The 15,185-nt window shown below is 52.6% G+C and overlaps 1 long non-coding RNA gene across 1 annotated transcript; it reads left to right on the top strand.

Moving 5' to 3' along the window:
- The first annotated feature begins 1,150 nt into the window (after positions 1–1,150).
- LOC125618956 lies at positions 1,151–7,831 on the top strand. Its single transcript, XR_007350350.1, has 4 exons — positions 1,151–1,343; positions 4,251–4,298; positions 5,056–7,021; positions 7,586–7,831. It is a non-coding gene; the product is annotated as an uncharacterized LOC125618956 (long non-coding RNA).
- Positions 7,832–15,185: the final 7,354 nt, after the last annotated feature.

Below are 15,185 nucleotides of genomic sequence, written 5' to 3'. Positions count from 1 at the left end.
AAAGAATAATAGAATTGAAACTGACAACCTAAAGGAAGATTACAACATCGGATGATTTAAAAAAAATGATTGATCAATATAAGTAAGTCAATAAAGGAGATTAAAAAGTGATGGACATATAAAAGCAACGGTAAGAAGGTAAGGTTAAATCATGGGGATATTTACATTACATGTAAACAGGTTAAATTCCTAAAGAGAAGAACTAGTCTTATGTTTTGCCTGGAAGGTCTGTTTCTCATCTACCTCAAAGTTGTTTTGCAGGTAGATGTATTTATGAATCTCCTTAAGAGCTAAAAAGATGTTTGATTCCCTCGGCCCAACTTCAATGGATTGGGGGTGGGGATTGAGAATCTGGAGTTTTAATACGCTCCAGACCTGTATTGAGAGATAATAACCTATTCTCTGGAATGCAAGGGGAGAAAAATGAGCCATAAGTTGAAAACATACAGCTTAGTTCTTATGGGCTCAGTGCTTAGCAAGGGACTGATAAAGGTAGACAATCAACACAGTGCAAGAAATTGCACAATGGCTGTGAAAGTCGGGGACCCATGCCCTCCTGCAGGTGGCCCAGCAGAGCCAAGGTCTTCCTGAATCCTGGTCATTCAGATCTCGGTCGTCTGGGAACAGACCAGTGGGGTTGGGGCTCCGGAGCAGGGCAGGAATCCATCCATCTGCACACTCCTGTATTTATCTATTTCTGCAGTGCCCCCCCAAAAAAACTTAAAGATGGAACTGGAGGCCAGTGTGGAGAGGGAGCTGTGTGTGGATCTGCTTCCAGATCCACGGAGCTGCTCTGGTGGGGAGGACCTGGGGGGGGCTCGGAGGGGGGGAAGACAGGCCTGTCCTGCCTCAGGCTGCCTGGGTGTGGTGCCTGGGGCTTCTCCTGGGAGCCTGAGGAGTTTGGAGGGACAAGGAAGGAGTTCTCAGTGACCCTCAGGGGTTTGCTGTCCTGCCCAGGTGTTGATGGCACTGGATCTGGCCATGTGACTTTAACTTTACAAAAAGAAAAAAAAAAAAAAAAGAAAGATGAAAAGGAGGAGGGAGGAGGGAGGGAGGAAGAGAGGGTGGTGGATATGGAGATGTCCTCCCTTCGTCAGTTTTGGAATTTTGCGGCTCAGGTTTATGACAGAGCTGACAGATGGACGTGCTTTCTGCCCCCCCCCCATGCCTGGAAGAATTAACTTTAAAAGATGCAGCGCTGGGAACGGCTTCGTGAATCGAGAAAGATCCAGGAGCAGGAGAAAACCCCGAACCCTGCAGGGAGAAGGAGCTGACTCCACCGAGGCCCAGACCCTGGGGGAGGAGGAGCAGGGCTGCGGAGCTCTTGGGAAATGTCCTTCCAGGTAGAATGTGGACCACAGTAGGCCACAGGTCAGGGGCGAGGACGGAGTAAGGACATTCCAGACCTGCAGGAGCAGAGTTTCCCCTGTGTCCTTCCTCAGGAAGTGTGGAGGAGGGGAGTCCCCCAAACGAGGCACCGATGGAGAAGGGGACACTGCGGGACTGCAGACACGGGGGCGGGGAGTCCCTGGGTGGGTCTGGAGCTGTGGGAAACGTCCAGATGGACGTCTGAAGCAGAGCAGCCGTCCCCTGCCTGCGTGGGCCCTGTTGAGAGGTGGCTTGTGGCAGGGCAGAGACTTTAGGGATGGTTACTGACAGCTATGTTTGTGGGAAACCCAGGGAGCAGTAGGAGATGAGTCGTTTCTGGGGGAGATGTGAAGGAAGGTGGGGGCACCAGTCTCCTCCACCTGGCTCAGCTGCGCATGCTCTCTACCTGGGTCAGGCATGCTGCTGCGAGTCTGGATCTGTCTGATGGAGGGAGGGGACCGTGGGGCCTAAGAAGTGAACGGCCATTGTTTCACAGCAGCAGCCACAGGTCAGGTTTAAAATAAACAAGCAGCCCCGTAACCAGATGGTGGCCCGTGACTGACAGGTGACGGCGCTGACCTCGGGGGGGGCTTCCAGGGGAGCAGGAGGCAGGGCCCTGCAGCTCCCTGCAGTCATTTCCCATTTCCTCTCCCTTATTTGGAGCAGGCCACTCCTCCGCAGGTGCCTCTGCAGAGAGCCTCTAGCTGGTGTTTTCTAGTCAGCCGCTGGGATCCGTCAGGTCTCAGGTTCCCAGGTGGCTCTTCACGGCATTTTCTAGTTCTCTGCTGAGGTTTTCCATTTCTTGCTCACACTTCCTGTGTCTTCCTTTCCAGGCGTCTCCAGTTGTGCTTGAGAGTGTTTTGAGGGATAATCCCCTCCTCTGGGTTGTTCTCCCTGGGTTCTTTTCCCTTTCAAGCAACATCACACAGTTTCTTAGTAAGATGGGCGATTTGGGGTGGAATCCTCGACATGCCGGGTTTTATGCGGGGAGCCTCCGGATCTCTCCCAATCTCTGGTGGCAGTGGACCTCCTTTCCCTCATGCTGACAGGGGAGGGGTGACAGTGTCTGCTTGTGTCATGGGCCAGGCCATGTGGGCAGTGACCAAACAGACTCCATGCCATGTAAGAAATGCTTCTCTCACGAGAAATCTCCGCCTCTGCCATCCTGATCCTGCTTAGCACAACCTGCTAGAACCCAAATGTTTCAGTTCCTCTGAGACAATGGAAAATTGTCCTCTTTTTGGTTCCCATTTTCTTGGATAGTGTACGCCGTCAGAGAATGATTGTCTAGATGTTAGCCATTCTTTAACTTGTGCTTAGCTAGGGTGGTTTTGACCCACTCCCCCTTCTGCTTATGAGTTTAGATCTCATGATGTCTATTTGTGGTTTGAATCCTAGTGACAGCCCCTTATCATCAATGTGGTTTGGGGGGCTGGGGATGTGGCTCAAGCGGTAGCGCGCTCGCCTGGCCTGCGTGCAGCCCCGGGTTCGATCCTCAGCACCACATACAAACAAAGATGTTGTGTCCACCAATAACTAAAAAATAAATATTAAAAATTCTCTCTCTCTCTTAAAAAAAGAAAAAGAAAAAAGGTGAGTTTAAAAAAAAAATGTGGTTTGGGACTATAGAGGTGTGCTCTGACCTTGGAGGGAGTTGAAGGATGCAGACTTGCAGCCTGCCCCTAGGCCCGCCAGCTGGTGAATAAAGATGGTTCCTTCTCCTGCTTGAAGATCCACTTGATGATTTATTGCAGTCTCACCTTACAGTTGTTGTCGGGTGAAAGTCCTGGGTCCCCGTTTTCCCCCACAGAGGGCAAGGGGGCTCCTTGGCACTGCCCAGCAGCACTGGGGGTTCAGCTCCCCGGGTCTACTGGCAGCACAGTGGGTTGGGATGCAGGGTGTCTCCTAGGGGTCCTCACCTGGCCTCCACTGATGTCATGGAGGGGCCTCTTTACGTCTGCCAGGGGTGGACGTCTGGGCTCCCCGCCGGGCCCTCCCTTCCCTCACCAGGTGGCGATGGGGTGCCTTGCTGCCGCTCATGGGATGGAAGTCCAGCTTTCTCCCTTGGCCTTGGCCGGGTGGGTGGCAGGGTGGAGGCTGCCCCTGCGGTCGTCTGGGGTGATGGTTTGGTCCTGAAAGCGTTCTGCCTTGCTCGGCTCCCCATCCTGGCTCTGGAGCTAAGGAAAGCAGCTTTCCTTGAGATTTTCTTCCTGGCTGGGCCGGCTGCCCCTTCCTGTCTGCCAGCCCAGCCCAGAGTACATGAGGGCACACCTTGGCGATCCTTCTGTCCCGAGCCCCCCCGACCATGTGGGGTCTCCTTGCCACCCACCAGAGTCCTATGTTTGTTTCACACCTAATTCCCAGGGGGTTCCTTGTCTTTAGCAAGAAGAATAGGGAGCACTATGTCCACTCCATCTTTCTGGATGCAAAAGCCAGGACACTGTTTTTTATTTTTGTTTTTTTTTTTTTTGGGGACGGGTGGTCATTGGGGATAGAACTCAGTGGCACTCAAGCACATCCTGAGCCCTACTTTGTATTTTGTTTAGAGACAGGGTCTCACTGAGTTGCTTAGCATCTCAGTTTTGCTGAGGCTGGCTTTGAACTTGTGATTCTCCAGTCTCAGCCTCCTGAGCTGCTGGGATTGCAGGTGTGCCCCACTGCGCCAGCTGAGGACACTGGTTTTGGGTGTTCTGTGCTTTGCCTTGAACAGGGCTTCTCAGGGCCTTCTCCCGGGTGGCCCAGCCCTGGGTCCAGCAGCCCTGCTTCTTCATCTCCCTGCAGCTGCGGGTGGCTTCCCCATTCTGGCTTCCCTCCGCGCCTGCCATCTCCCCCCTCCCTCCTTTTATCATCCGTGGAATTGATTCTTGCTATTTGTTTTTCAGATTAGAATGGTTTCTATTTTCCTGCCCAGACCCTGATTTGCATAAAAGGTATGAACCCTCTTATTTTAATTTGAAGGCTATTGCCAAGTTGTCTGTCAAATGCCCGCGCCCACGGAGGGAGTCCGGCCAGCAGGAGTGTCTGCCCCCCAGTCTCCAGGCCTCGCCCTGCCAACCTGATACGTGAATCTCACAGCCGTTTTCATTTGTCTGATTAAAAAATCAAATTCTCATCTTTTCACATGTTTATTGGTTATTTGTTTTTCTCTTCTGTAGACTCTCCATTCATATCCTTTATCCGTTTTCTATCAAATTATTTATGCATTTTCATTGTCTTATTTCCCATTAAGTCAGCCCTTTGTTAGGTGTGGGCGCACAGTGGTCCTGGTCTTCCGGGCTGTTCTTGGTTATGCAGCAGTTCTCAGTTTTGACACAGGCAACGTTGAGAGGAACCCGACTCTGATGGGATCAGCCAAAGAAGCTGCACAACTCCTGTGACGGCCCAGCCCTGACGGCAGGCCCTGGGGTGGCTGGATTTAGGGGCCCACACGGGGACCCGGGGACACAGTTTTTGCTCTGCTCTTCTTTATGACGGTGCCATTCCAGGGCTCAGTGGAGCACAGCAGGACTCCCAGTGGCTCTATTTCATGAGATTGAATATAAGTAATAAAATCTTGTCGAGAAGTAGCTTAATTATAAAGCTCTTTTTCTTTCCCACACAAGGAGCCTGGAGGTAGGAGCTCTGAGAGGAGTCAGTAACTCTCCATGTCAGAGGTCTGAGTTCTTCCTTTCTTCTTTTCTTGCTTAGGAAAAATGACTGCCACACGTGGCACCAACAGTCCCCTAAAGGCAGGAGAGGAGCCTGTCAGGCAACACTGTCACTCACACCAGACGGGGTGGATCTTCCAGACCCCCGCCCCTCCCACTCAGGCTCCCCAACAGCCAGTCGGTTCTGGAGCCGCCCGATTCTGCTGGCTGGGACTGGCCCAAGGCTGCACCGTGCCCTGGCTGCCCAGGAGGATGGGAAAGCAAGGCCTGGCGCTCTCCACCGCTGCCCCAGGGACTATGGGTGGGGAGCCTGGACATCCCACAGCACCTGCCCCCCGGGGGGGCTCCATCCTCACTGTTGCTCCAGGGACGGCCTCACCCTGCCTGGACCAGCTCCTGTCCCCTGCTGTCCTGATCCACTTCTGAGCTTGGGGGACTCCCCAGCTGAGTGACGGGACCAGGTCACATGCTCCACCCTTAGGCCTGAGCCCCACAAAAAGACGGGGAGAGTGAGGGCTTATTTACCCGTGTATGGTTCCCAGAGGGTGCAGAGATGGTGTCGGGAAGCCCCATCAGGAAGTTAGCGCCAGGGAAGCCACGTGAACATGTCATGATCATTGTTGGTGTCACATCGATTTCTGAGGGTGAATTTCTGGCTAGTGCTGGACACACGCTAGCTTTTTGCCATTCTCTCATTCCTCTTGTCAATGAAGCATGAAAGGGACTTGTAAATGAGCCATTTGCTTCCTCTCTGCATGGCCCAGGCCTCCCCACCCCCAGCCATGCCTGGAAATGATGGCAGTTTAAGTGCAAACACAGGGACCCCTGTCTGACCATGTCCCATGCCAGGCTGAGGGTTAGTACAACGCAGGTGTCTTACAGAGCTTGCTTCCTACTCAGAGGTCGTTGGGAAGGTCAGTGATGACTTCTCTGCTTCTGTCCACACTTCCTTCGCTGCTGTCCTAACCGGAAGCCATCTCATCGTGGTTTCTGCTCCCCACATATCCATTCCCACTTTACGAAGAGTCAGAGAGGCATGAAGCCCCAAACCTGCTGTGTGCTGGAAGAGACTCGGCTCAGAGGCAGTCCACACGTTCACAGCTTTAAAACGACTTGGCAGTTTGTCTATAGCATGTCCTGTGGCCTGAAAGGGAGTGAAAACCTGCCCACATCTGTTAGTGATTAATTGATCAGCTGTTGGAGCTTGATGAACCTTTGTGACAGTCAAATCAGCGGCTAAGCATCCTGGTCCACTGGCCAGGGATTCCCAGGGTTCCCAGAAAAACTATCCTGGGGGAAAAGCAGGGGCTCCAGGGATTGGGGAGGGACTGGGGGGGGGGCTGCAGCCTGTGCATTTCTCTGGTTGTCAGTGACCTTGCCTGGCCCCTTCCTGGGCTAAGTATAGGGAAGAAAATGAAAACTGACATTGGGGTTCTGGGACAAGGGGACAGCTGCTGGGTGACTATTCTGCCATTTCCCACAGCTGAAGATCTAGGTGCAACCAAGTTTTGTATGTGCTCATTGTGAGGGCAGGCAGAGGACTCCGGATTTCTCTCTTCACAGCAGGACGAATCCTGTGGGTCTTTTAAGTCAAGAAGCATGAGACTCACCACCCCAAGGCCAGCCTCAAACTGTGACTGTGCCTAATTCAACAAGAATATAGGTTGGGACGACAATGCTGCCAATTACCTGGAGCTTCTTATTAAAGGGGAGTGATGGATTAGATTAGCTTTTAAGCTCAGGCATTTCAGAGGTTTCAAATGCAACTTTATTTAGCAGAAAGTTTTTTCTTACTCTTCAAAGAGAAAATACAGTTTTGTGGGATACACCTTTGGTTGGGAAAAAAAAAATTAACCTTGAGCCACACCCACCCTCTCTAGGAGACTAGGAGAAGGACATTCCTTGCGGCACTGTCTACGTTACAGAGCGGGCAAAGGGACACCTATAAGGGTAAGATGCAGCTGGAAGGCCAGACGACACCGCGTCCTGAGGCTTTGCCAGCGAAGGTGGGCTCTGGTGCACGTCCATCTCAGTGGGGACAGCGGGGAGCAGAGCCTCAGCCCTGCTCTGGGACACAGGTCAAGGGAAGCTCCTGCCTCCAGCTCCTATGAGAGCCCGGGGAAGGACAAAGGGGCCTGTCATTCAGCAACTGGCTCCTAAGCTTCTGCCCAGAGGTGACATGTGGGAGGTGGGAGAGCCATGGTCCCCACCCCCAGGGCTTTTGAGGGGCCTCCAGGAGCCACTTCCAGGAGATTGTGGGTATCCAGTGAGCAGAGCTGGCAGGACGGGCCTTGGGCCTGCGTCCAGAGGCTGAGTCCTCTGGGCCTGCGGGGGAGGGACGCTCCCCTGCCCCTAAGGCAGCAAGGCTTCCTCTTGATACGGCATGCTTTTCACATGGGGAAGGTCAGGAGGAGCCTTGTCCAGGGCCGCCCAGCTGGGGAGAGGGCTGAGTAACAGGCCGAGCTCGTTAGAACCCGGCTCCATTTATTTTCCGGCATCTGCTTCATAGACGGTTGGACGATCGTGTTAATTGTCCTCATTGCTGTTAACGTCGCCTTCCAATTATGCAGAGCGTTCCCGCAGAGCGGCTCCTCGTCCCGACCCGGCTGCGGCTGACATCCATCGCTGGTGTCTCGGCCTCGACTGACAAAGACAGCGACTCCTCACGTCACCTCATTTTCTCCAAAGTGCAAATGACTCCAGACCAGAGGGCATGGGGGCTGGGAGCTCCAGGGGCTGCTGAGCGGGCAAAGGGACACCTGTCATGACGCTAATGCTGGGCTGCGTGGAGCTGGTTTCTCCAAAAACCTTAAAGATTGGGGGTGCTAAAATTTAAAATAAATAAATAGATAAATCAAAAGCTTCTGTGGGACTGTAGTTTGGGCTTTTTTTCCAAAATGTGGATACTCTGAGATCCCCGGTCTGCATTTCACTGGGCATTTGGGATGCCAAGGAGTGCTCTGGTGCTAGGCTTCCAAACCGAACCTCATTCATTCATTCAAGGAGTTATTATGTATTCTGTGCCAGGAAGGCTCTGGAGATCAAGCAGAGGATCAAAACTGAAGTATCTGACAGACACATGGAGCTCCTGTTCTGGCCAGGGACAATCAATGCACAGAGACAATGTATCTAGTGTGTACCAGGAGGTGCTAAAATGGAAAGAAATGACAGGAATGGTGGTCTTGGGGGGTGAGTGGGGTCCTCAGAGGACAGTGGCATGGAGCTGAGACAGTGGGAGACAAGCTGATATCTGGGGGGAAATGCTCTCAAGTGGAGGGGGGAGCGAGTGCAAAGGCCCTGGGGGCAGGACCTTGTTTGAACAGAAGCAAGAGATCATAGAAGAAAGAAAGAAGAAGACAAGTGTATGGGGGAGGCCAGAGAAGTGGGGAAGTGAGGCCATGTGGGGCCTCGAGGGCCACTGTGAGGATCTGTGTTTTATCTGAGTGACAGGGGGAGGACTGAGGAGGGTTTGGGGCACAGGAGTCACTTGATCTGATTATACTTAAAAGGACCACTCTGTTTTGTTAAGAACAAACTGGGGAAGGGGTCCAGGAGATGACGACCCCAGGAGACAGAGAGGACAGAGTCTTGACAGCAGCCGGAGTGGAAGAAGCAGGTGAAGCTGGATAGGTTTTTAAGGTATGATGGGTCGGGCGTGGTGTGCACGAGCAACGAGACCACCTGGGCCTCACCACGGTGCCAAGGCTGCTGGTGTGAGCAACTTGAACTTTGAGCTGGGAGAGTCGGGCATGCGTTTATCCAGAAACATACACAAAGAATGAGTTTTGTGTGTGAGGAAGTAAAGGCAGATACTGGCAAGTGCACTGTGCTCTCTTAAAAAAAATTAGTATGTGATCTATGTCGTCCCATAAGGCTCCAAATTGACATCTTTCTCTGAGAACATGACAAAGGATGTGACATCTCCCTGAACGTCATCAGAAGCTTTTCAGCTGATGGTTCCTGAAAACGAAAAACAATGAACGACGACAGTATAAAGAACTGGCTGCGATGATTTGTGGAAAAGCACAGAGAAAGGCCAGGAACTGCCTCGCCTAATAGACTTCAGCTTGAATTAGTTATAAGACAGATGAGCGGAATCAGACCAAAGCGCGGCGGAAAGAACTGCCAGGTCGGGCTGAGCAACGAGGGGCGGGGCGATCCAGGGGCAGGGGCCATCGGAGGGCGGGGCGATCCGGGGGCGGGGCGATCGGAGGGCGGGGCGATCAGGGGCGGGGCGATCCAGGAGCAGAGCGATCTGGGGCGGGGCTAAGTTCTGCCTCTCTGGGCTGTTGGTGTGAAGGAGCCTCTCTGTTATTGATGCTCTGGGTATGACATCCCGCGTCATCCCAGGAAGGGAAAGGAGGCCCCTACCTGTCAGAGTGCGAGGTATGCCACACTTCCTCGAGTCGCCTTGGTAGCTCAGGAAGGCAAGGGAAATTGTACCTACCCTCTCCTCCTGCAGCAAGTCCCAGGAAGCCCCGCAGTGTGCTGGCCCAGTGCACGTGCCATGAGTAAGAGCAGGCCATAGCGCTGGGTCCCGGTCTCCGCCAAACCCACCCGCCTGATAGAACCAGGAAAGTCGTGCTGAACTCCAGGGCTCCTCCCACAGGCAGGTGGCCTGGCAGGACGGGACCCTCATGTAGCTTTTTGTCCTTTCAGGTGTGGTTCCCGCGTGGCAGAATCCAACAGAGCTGATGCCATTCCCTCCCTCTCCCCAGATGTGACCAGTGATGCCAGATGGGTACCTAATTTGTGGGTCCCTTGACGCCATTTTAACATATGGCTTTCATGATCACATGTTATATTGGTAGAGAGAATTCCAAAGTTTGACCATTTCCATGTTGATGAGGTTGTGAGGAAACAGGTGTTCCTGACCATTACCAGCAGGTGACACCCTGCTTCCCCTGTGGAGGACATTTTGGCCATCCCTACAAAATGGCAAATGCTTTTGTCTCTGAGTCAGCATCCCCACTCCTGTGAGTTAATCTGCAAGTGTTCAGATATGAAGACTTGTGACCAAGGTGACCCATCACAACCCTGAGAGAACCAAGGGACAAATGTGCCAAACACCCTTTCATAGGAGACTGATTAAAAATAAAACCCAAGGCTGGGATTGAGGCTCAGCGGTAGAGCACTCGCCTAGCACGGGCGGGACCCGGGTTCGATTCTCAGCACCACATAAAAATAAAGGCATTGTGTTGTGTCCATCTACAAAAAAGATTCTCTCTCTCCTAAAAAAAAAAAAAAATTGGAATGAGTACGTATTGGAAAACATTGATACAGATGGGGGCCATGGGATAGTTATTGTTACGTGTGTGCAGGATCTAGTTCTACTTTGGAGCAAGTGCATGGCATTACATACAGGAGGTGGCTTTGGGGTGTGAATGGAGGTGATGTAAGGTAATGTGCATGATGTTGCCTATGCTTGTTACACTGAGAACTAATAAAGTGGTTACCCACACTGGGAGTGGCATGCTGATTGGGGTGAGCCCATTGAATGCATTATTTTATATTACTTTGATACTAAGCCATCTGAAAGTGTTCGCCAGCAAAAATTTAGGCAGATGGCTCATAAACTCCCCCACTCTCTTCAGAGCCCACAGCACTGTTAGGAACACACATTATTAGAGGTCAGTGGACAGCAGAACTGGAGAAACCTTGCACTTTCATAAGTCAGGACACAAAATATATGGTGACCATGCTAAGCCCCCGCTGATGCCCGTTGCCAACCCCTGGAGCAGCCCTGCAGCGTGGGCCAGACACCCTGGAATTGTGTGGAATAGTCCGCTCAGAAAACAATTCCCATCAGACTCCTGTGGAGCCCCCCAGGGAGGAAAGTTCTTAGCATGAGTCAGTTAGGGAAGTAAAGGTGCCAAACTGGAGCCAGGGCCACTTCCCTGGCACTGGGAGCTCCTTTAAGCTGCATTGGATACGGCAGGAAGGAGGAGATGGGGGCCAGGCCCCTCTGGGTTCCGTCCCCACGTCTTCTGGACCAGAGACGAGGGTTTCCATCTCTAACTCTCTGGGGCTGAGGCTCTAACAGGATAGGGACAGAGAGCAGCAGGACGTGGAACCGCAGCTCCCAGTCAGGGCCGGGCAGCCAGGAGGGTGAGCCAGCCGCTCCGTCTGGAAACTCACCGTCATTGAGTTTTGCAGAGCAAAGGCAAACTCTGAGAACGTGGCCACAATTCAAAGGGACAGAGAGCAGGTGCCCCACCTGTGGGCCCCCTGGGTGTCTTGTGCTCTGACTGTGAGCTTAGGTGTTTGAGCCTTTTACGAAGACAACAGGCTTCCTGGTGTTATAGTTAAAGCTTCGTCCCAGGGTTTCATAAACTGACTTCCAGACCACTCATGTATAATTGAATCAAGCCTTTATTGAAGCACACCGGTGGTGGCTGACCAGAATATAAAGCTGTTCCCCTGATCAGCCCCAAACAATTGCAAGGGCACTCCTTATAAGCCTGAAAAGGGATGTTCGGGGGTCCAGCCAATGCAAGCAAGCCAGGTTACAGAAACGGGACAGTGCAGTCAAGCGGAGGGAAGCCTAACCAATCACAGTTAGTGTTGGGAAAAGTATAAACGGCAGCCATATCCCAGAGAAAAAACCCCAACATGGCGCCTAAGCACCTCTTCTTCCTACCTTCTTCTTTTCTGCAGTGGCGCGAAAAGTTCCCGCCCGTGTGAACTCTCCCGCCGGCGCCAATTTCAAACCTCGCTGGCGGGGAACCTTAGCCCCAATGAGAACTAATTCCTGGGCTCCGGAGCTGATATCTGAAAGAACTTGCCAATAAACGGGTTGCCTGCCATTTATCTAAACCCTACCATCTCCCCTTAGTTCTATATAAGCACACAGCTTTTTGCAATAAAATTGGAATTCTCCCGGCGAAGTGTCTTTGCGTGGGGAATTCTTTCAGTTAGCCCAGTCATCCCAGTTACAGAAACGGAGCCCCGTTACCCTAGTTACAGAAACAATGTCCCATTAGGTAGTTCCATGTTCTTAAAGGTTTCTATAGCAAAAGGAAAAGAACATCTTGCCCCAGTCATGACTCTTCTACTTGGCATGGTTGTTTTACAGGATGAAGTCATAAAACAAAATGGAGTCACATTTGCTCCTACTATCACACTGGGAACTGGCCCCAGCACAGCACAGGACCTGCCACCTGGGACACACTCCATGTACAGGTGAGCGCAGGTCCTGGTCTGAGTGATGGAACCCAACCCAGAGCCTCAAGCAAACACCGCACTCCTGAGCTACCCCCAGCCCCTGCCTTCCAAATTAGGAATAGTGGTCCCTTCCAATCTCCAAAGTGGCCCAGCTCAGACTTGAATTTACTTTGTGCACCTCCCAGTACGTCACAGACTGCTTTGTGACTAATGGAAGCAGAAGAAACGCCTGGCCAGGATCCCTCGTCCTTTATCTTTTAGTGGCTTTTATCGAGAGAAGGATTTCTTGTCTCACGGGACGCAGAGAGAAGTCAAGACTCAGGACAATCCTGATTTATGCCTCTTAATTAGTCATTGTGACAATTAGAAATAGCGCTCCCATTTGTCTCTGGGGTTCTTTTAGGCGGGTGTCAGGTCCAGCTGGACATGGTGCTCAAATATGGCTTGGGCAAGTGCCTGGTACCAGCACTCAGGTCCACGGGGATTCTCCCTGGGGCAGCGGCTGGCTCTCCAATCCCACGGAAGACCCGGGATTGATTCTGACCGCATCACCTTCTGTTAGACCCAGGGCTGGTCCAAACTGAATAGTTGGAAAGAATTGAACCTCCATGACATTTAGATCAGAAGGATTTGGGATGGGGAGCAGGAGACCCCCCTCTGAACACAGGAACACAGAGTTTTCCTAGGACAGAAAGAGGCTCTGATGTGACTTGTCATCTGCCGACTTCTGCACACTTCCACCCTCCTACCGAAGCAAATCTCAATTCTCAGGCATCTCAGAGTCCTTCCACCTCTGGATGTCTCGGTCCTGTGAAGCCCTCCAGGGAGGCATATATCTGAAGGTTATCTGAGGGCTGACTTGTATCAATCTTAGAAAGATAATGAAACCTTCAGGGTGTAGCACAGCTGCTGATAGATGTCCCAGTGGGGGGTAGCAAATAAAAACATATTTATTCAAAATTTTGATGATCAGGAAATTACTTGTGGGATGAGCTCTCTGGTTGCCGACTGCAGGGGCGGATGTCAGTGTGGTGGGGGGGGAAGGACGCTTTATAGTTGGACATTTTCCATGCAAATATCTGTCATCTCAGTTCTAAAAGGAGCCCACCCGGGAAGTGCAGAGAGAGACACGTTGTCACGTTGGGATGTGGCTGGTTATGGCTGGTGGGAAACAGGCAGAAGGTTGCTCCAGGCTTGTGCCTGGGATCTCAGAGCTTGGATGAGAAGGACCTGGGGCCAGGCCCTGGCAGGCCAGCTCCGCGGGCGTCCTGCTCAGCTCGGTGCCTGGTTCTGAAGACGCATGGCACACAGTCGTCAACCGGATCAACGCCACTGAAATGTGGGGTGCTTTGAGGGGTGGGAATGGAGGAGAAGTGCCAGGGCAGGTCCTTCCTACTCGCAGGCCTGGCTCCGCCGTCTGACTGAAGTCTAGACGTTGATCAATGGTGTCCACAGGAGGACAAGAGCACTGCGTTTCCGTGACCATGAATGTCTGAAAGTAACAGAAGCTCATTCCACTTTGTGAATCTTTGGCTCAGTTGCCCCCTTACACGGGGTGGCCTTGACCTCAGGGGAAGTTTTCTGGCGTCATGGCTCCCACCGGAGGCCAGCACCCAGTGAGCACCACTGGGGCAGGAAGGCCAGGTGGCGGGGGTCTGACCCACCTCTGCTGCCGTGGGCCCTGACCTTTCACCCATGTTCTGCTTCACCGGGAGGGTTTCTGGGTTCTTCTCAAAGAGGAATGAACCCCTCTTGCCAGCGGGGCCAAGAGCTATGGGGCCACCAGACGTCTCGCCCAGCACCCCTGTGTCACAGGCGAGTGATGTCACAGGAAGGCACTAACCCAGGGACTGAGGGGTTCAGCGCCACGGGGTGCAGCAGAGCTGTCCCTTCTCTGTGCTCTCCGAGGTGGAACCCTGGAGGGAGACAGGGTAGCATCCTCATCTCAGGGCTCCGGCTTTGGCTGTGGGACCTCCTTGGGGACATGAGGAGGTTGGGGACATGCTTGGTGGATGCCTGGGCAGAGCATGAGGAGGACGAGCTCCTGGTGCCCCACGAGCCCTAACTGGAGACCTGTGCAGCCGAACTTGCCAAAGACATGCAGGTGCCTCAGACCCGGGGGTGGGGGGGACGAGGAGAGTGGACATTTCCTTGTTTTAAGCCACCAGGATTCTGGAGATGTTTGTTGGCTTTATGTCCCTCTCAGAACCAGTCCTGGAAGCCGGGAGGATGAGATGGTTTCTGACCTGAGCCCAAAGACCAGGTGGGGGCTTGGGTGGTGACAATCCTTTCAAGTGTGGGCCTGGGTGGAGCCCAGGACCGTGGAGAGCAGGATGTGATTTCATTCAAAGTCGTAGGACCAAATACTGAGTGAAGAAACCAGCACCTGCCCACCACGCTGAGCGTGTGCCTTCGTTTTACGACATAAGGACAGTTTAAGGCTTGGTCTCTATGATTTCGTCCCTCTCACCCCTCTTTAAGGCTCACTGGCTGGGGGAACAGAAGCTGTTGGGGCTCTTATGATGTCCGAGGCTGTGGTCAGAGATCAGCTGTCCAGTCTCTGGTGCAGACATATTTTCTCTTACCTTCTTCCTGCTTCTTAAAACACTGAAATAAAATGTACATCCCACCCTGTGTGACACCAATTATTTAGCTCAAGTAACTCCTAAGTGGTACCCGGCACCTAAGTCCCACAGATTTCTCCTCCTGTCGTTATTTGAAATATAGACCTCGAACCGTGTGCGATGGCCCCTTTTCAGCTTGAAACCTCCATCGGCAGAACCATTAAAGTGCCTGTCCCCCGTCAGAGCTCTTAAGTGCTCCTTTCTCTTTCATTCCAGGTGGCTTTGGGGGCTCGGTCCCTGCTTGCTGAAGTCAGTCTTGTCGATACCAAGGCTGATTTTGTTAGGAGGGCCTGTGACCCAGTCTTCTTTGGAGGGTGAGTTTAAAGGAAGTCACGAGCTTTTCATGTGTCTACAGACAGCACCGCGACAGTGGGCTCGCTCG

This window comes from Marmota marmota, unplaced genomic scaffold, assembly GCF_001458135.2.
Source record: "Marmota marmota marmota unplaced genomic scaffold, marMar, whole genome shotgun sequence".
NCBI lineage: Eukaryota > Metazoa > Chordata > Mammalia > Rodentia > Sciuridae > Marmota > Marmota marmota.
Note: the sequence above shows the minus strand (reverse complement) of the source record. Positions and strands in the feature narration are given on the sequence as shown.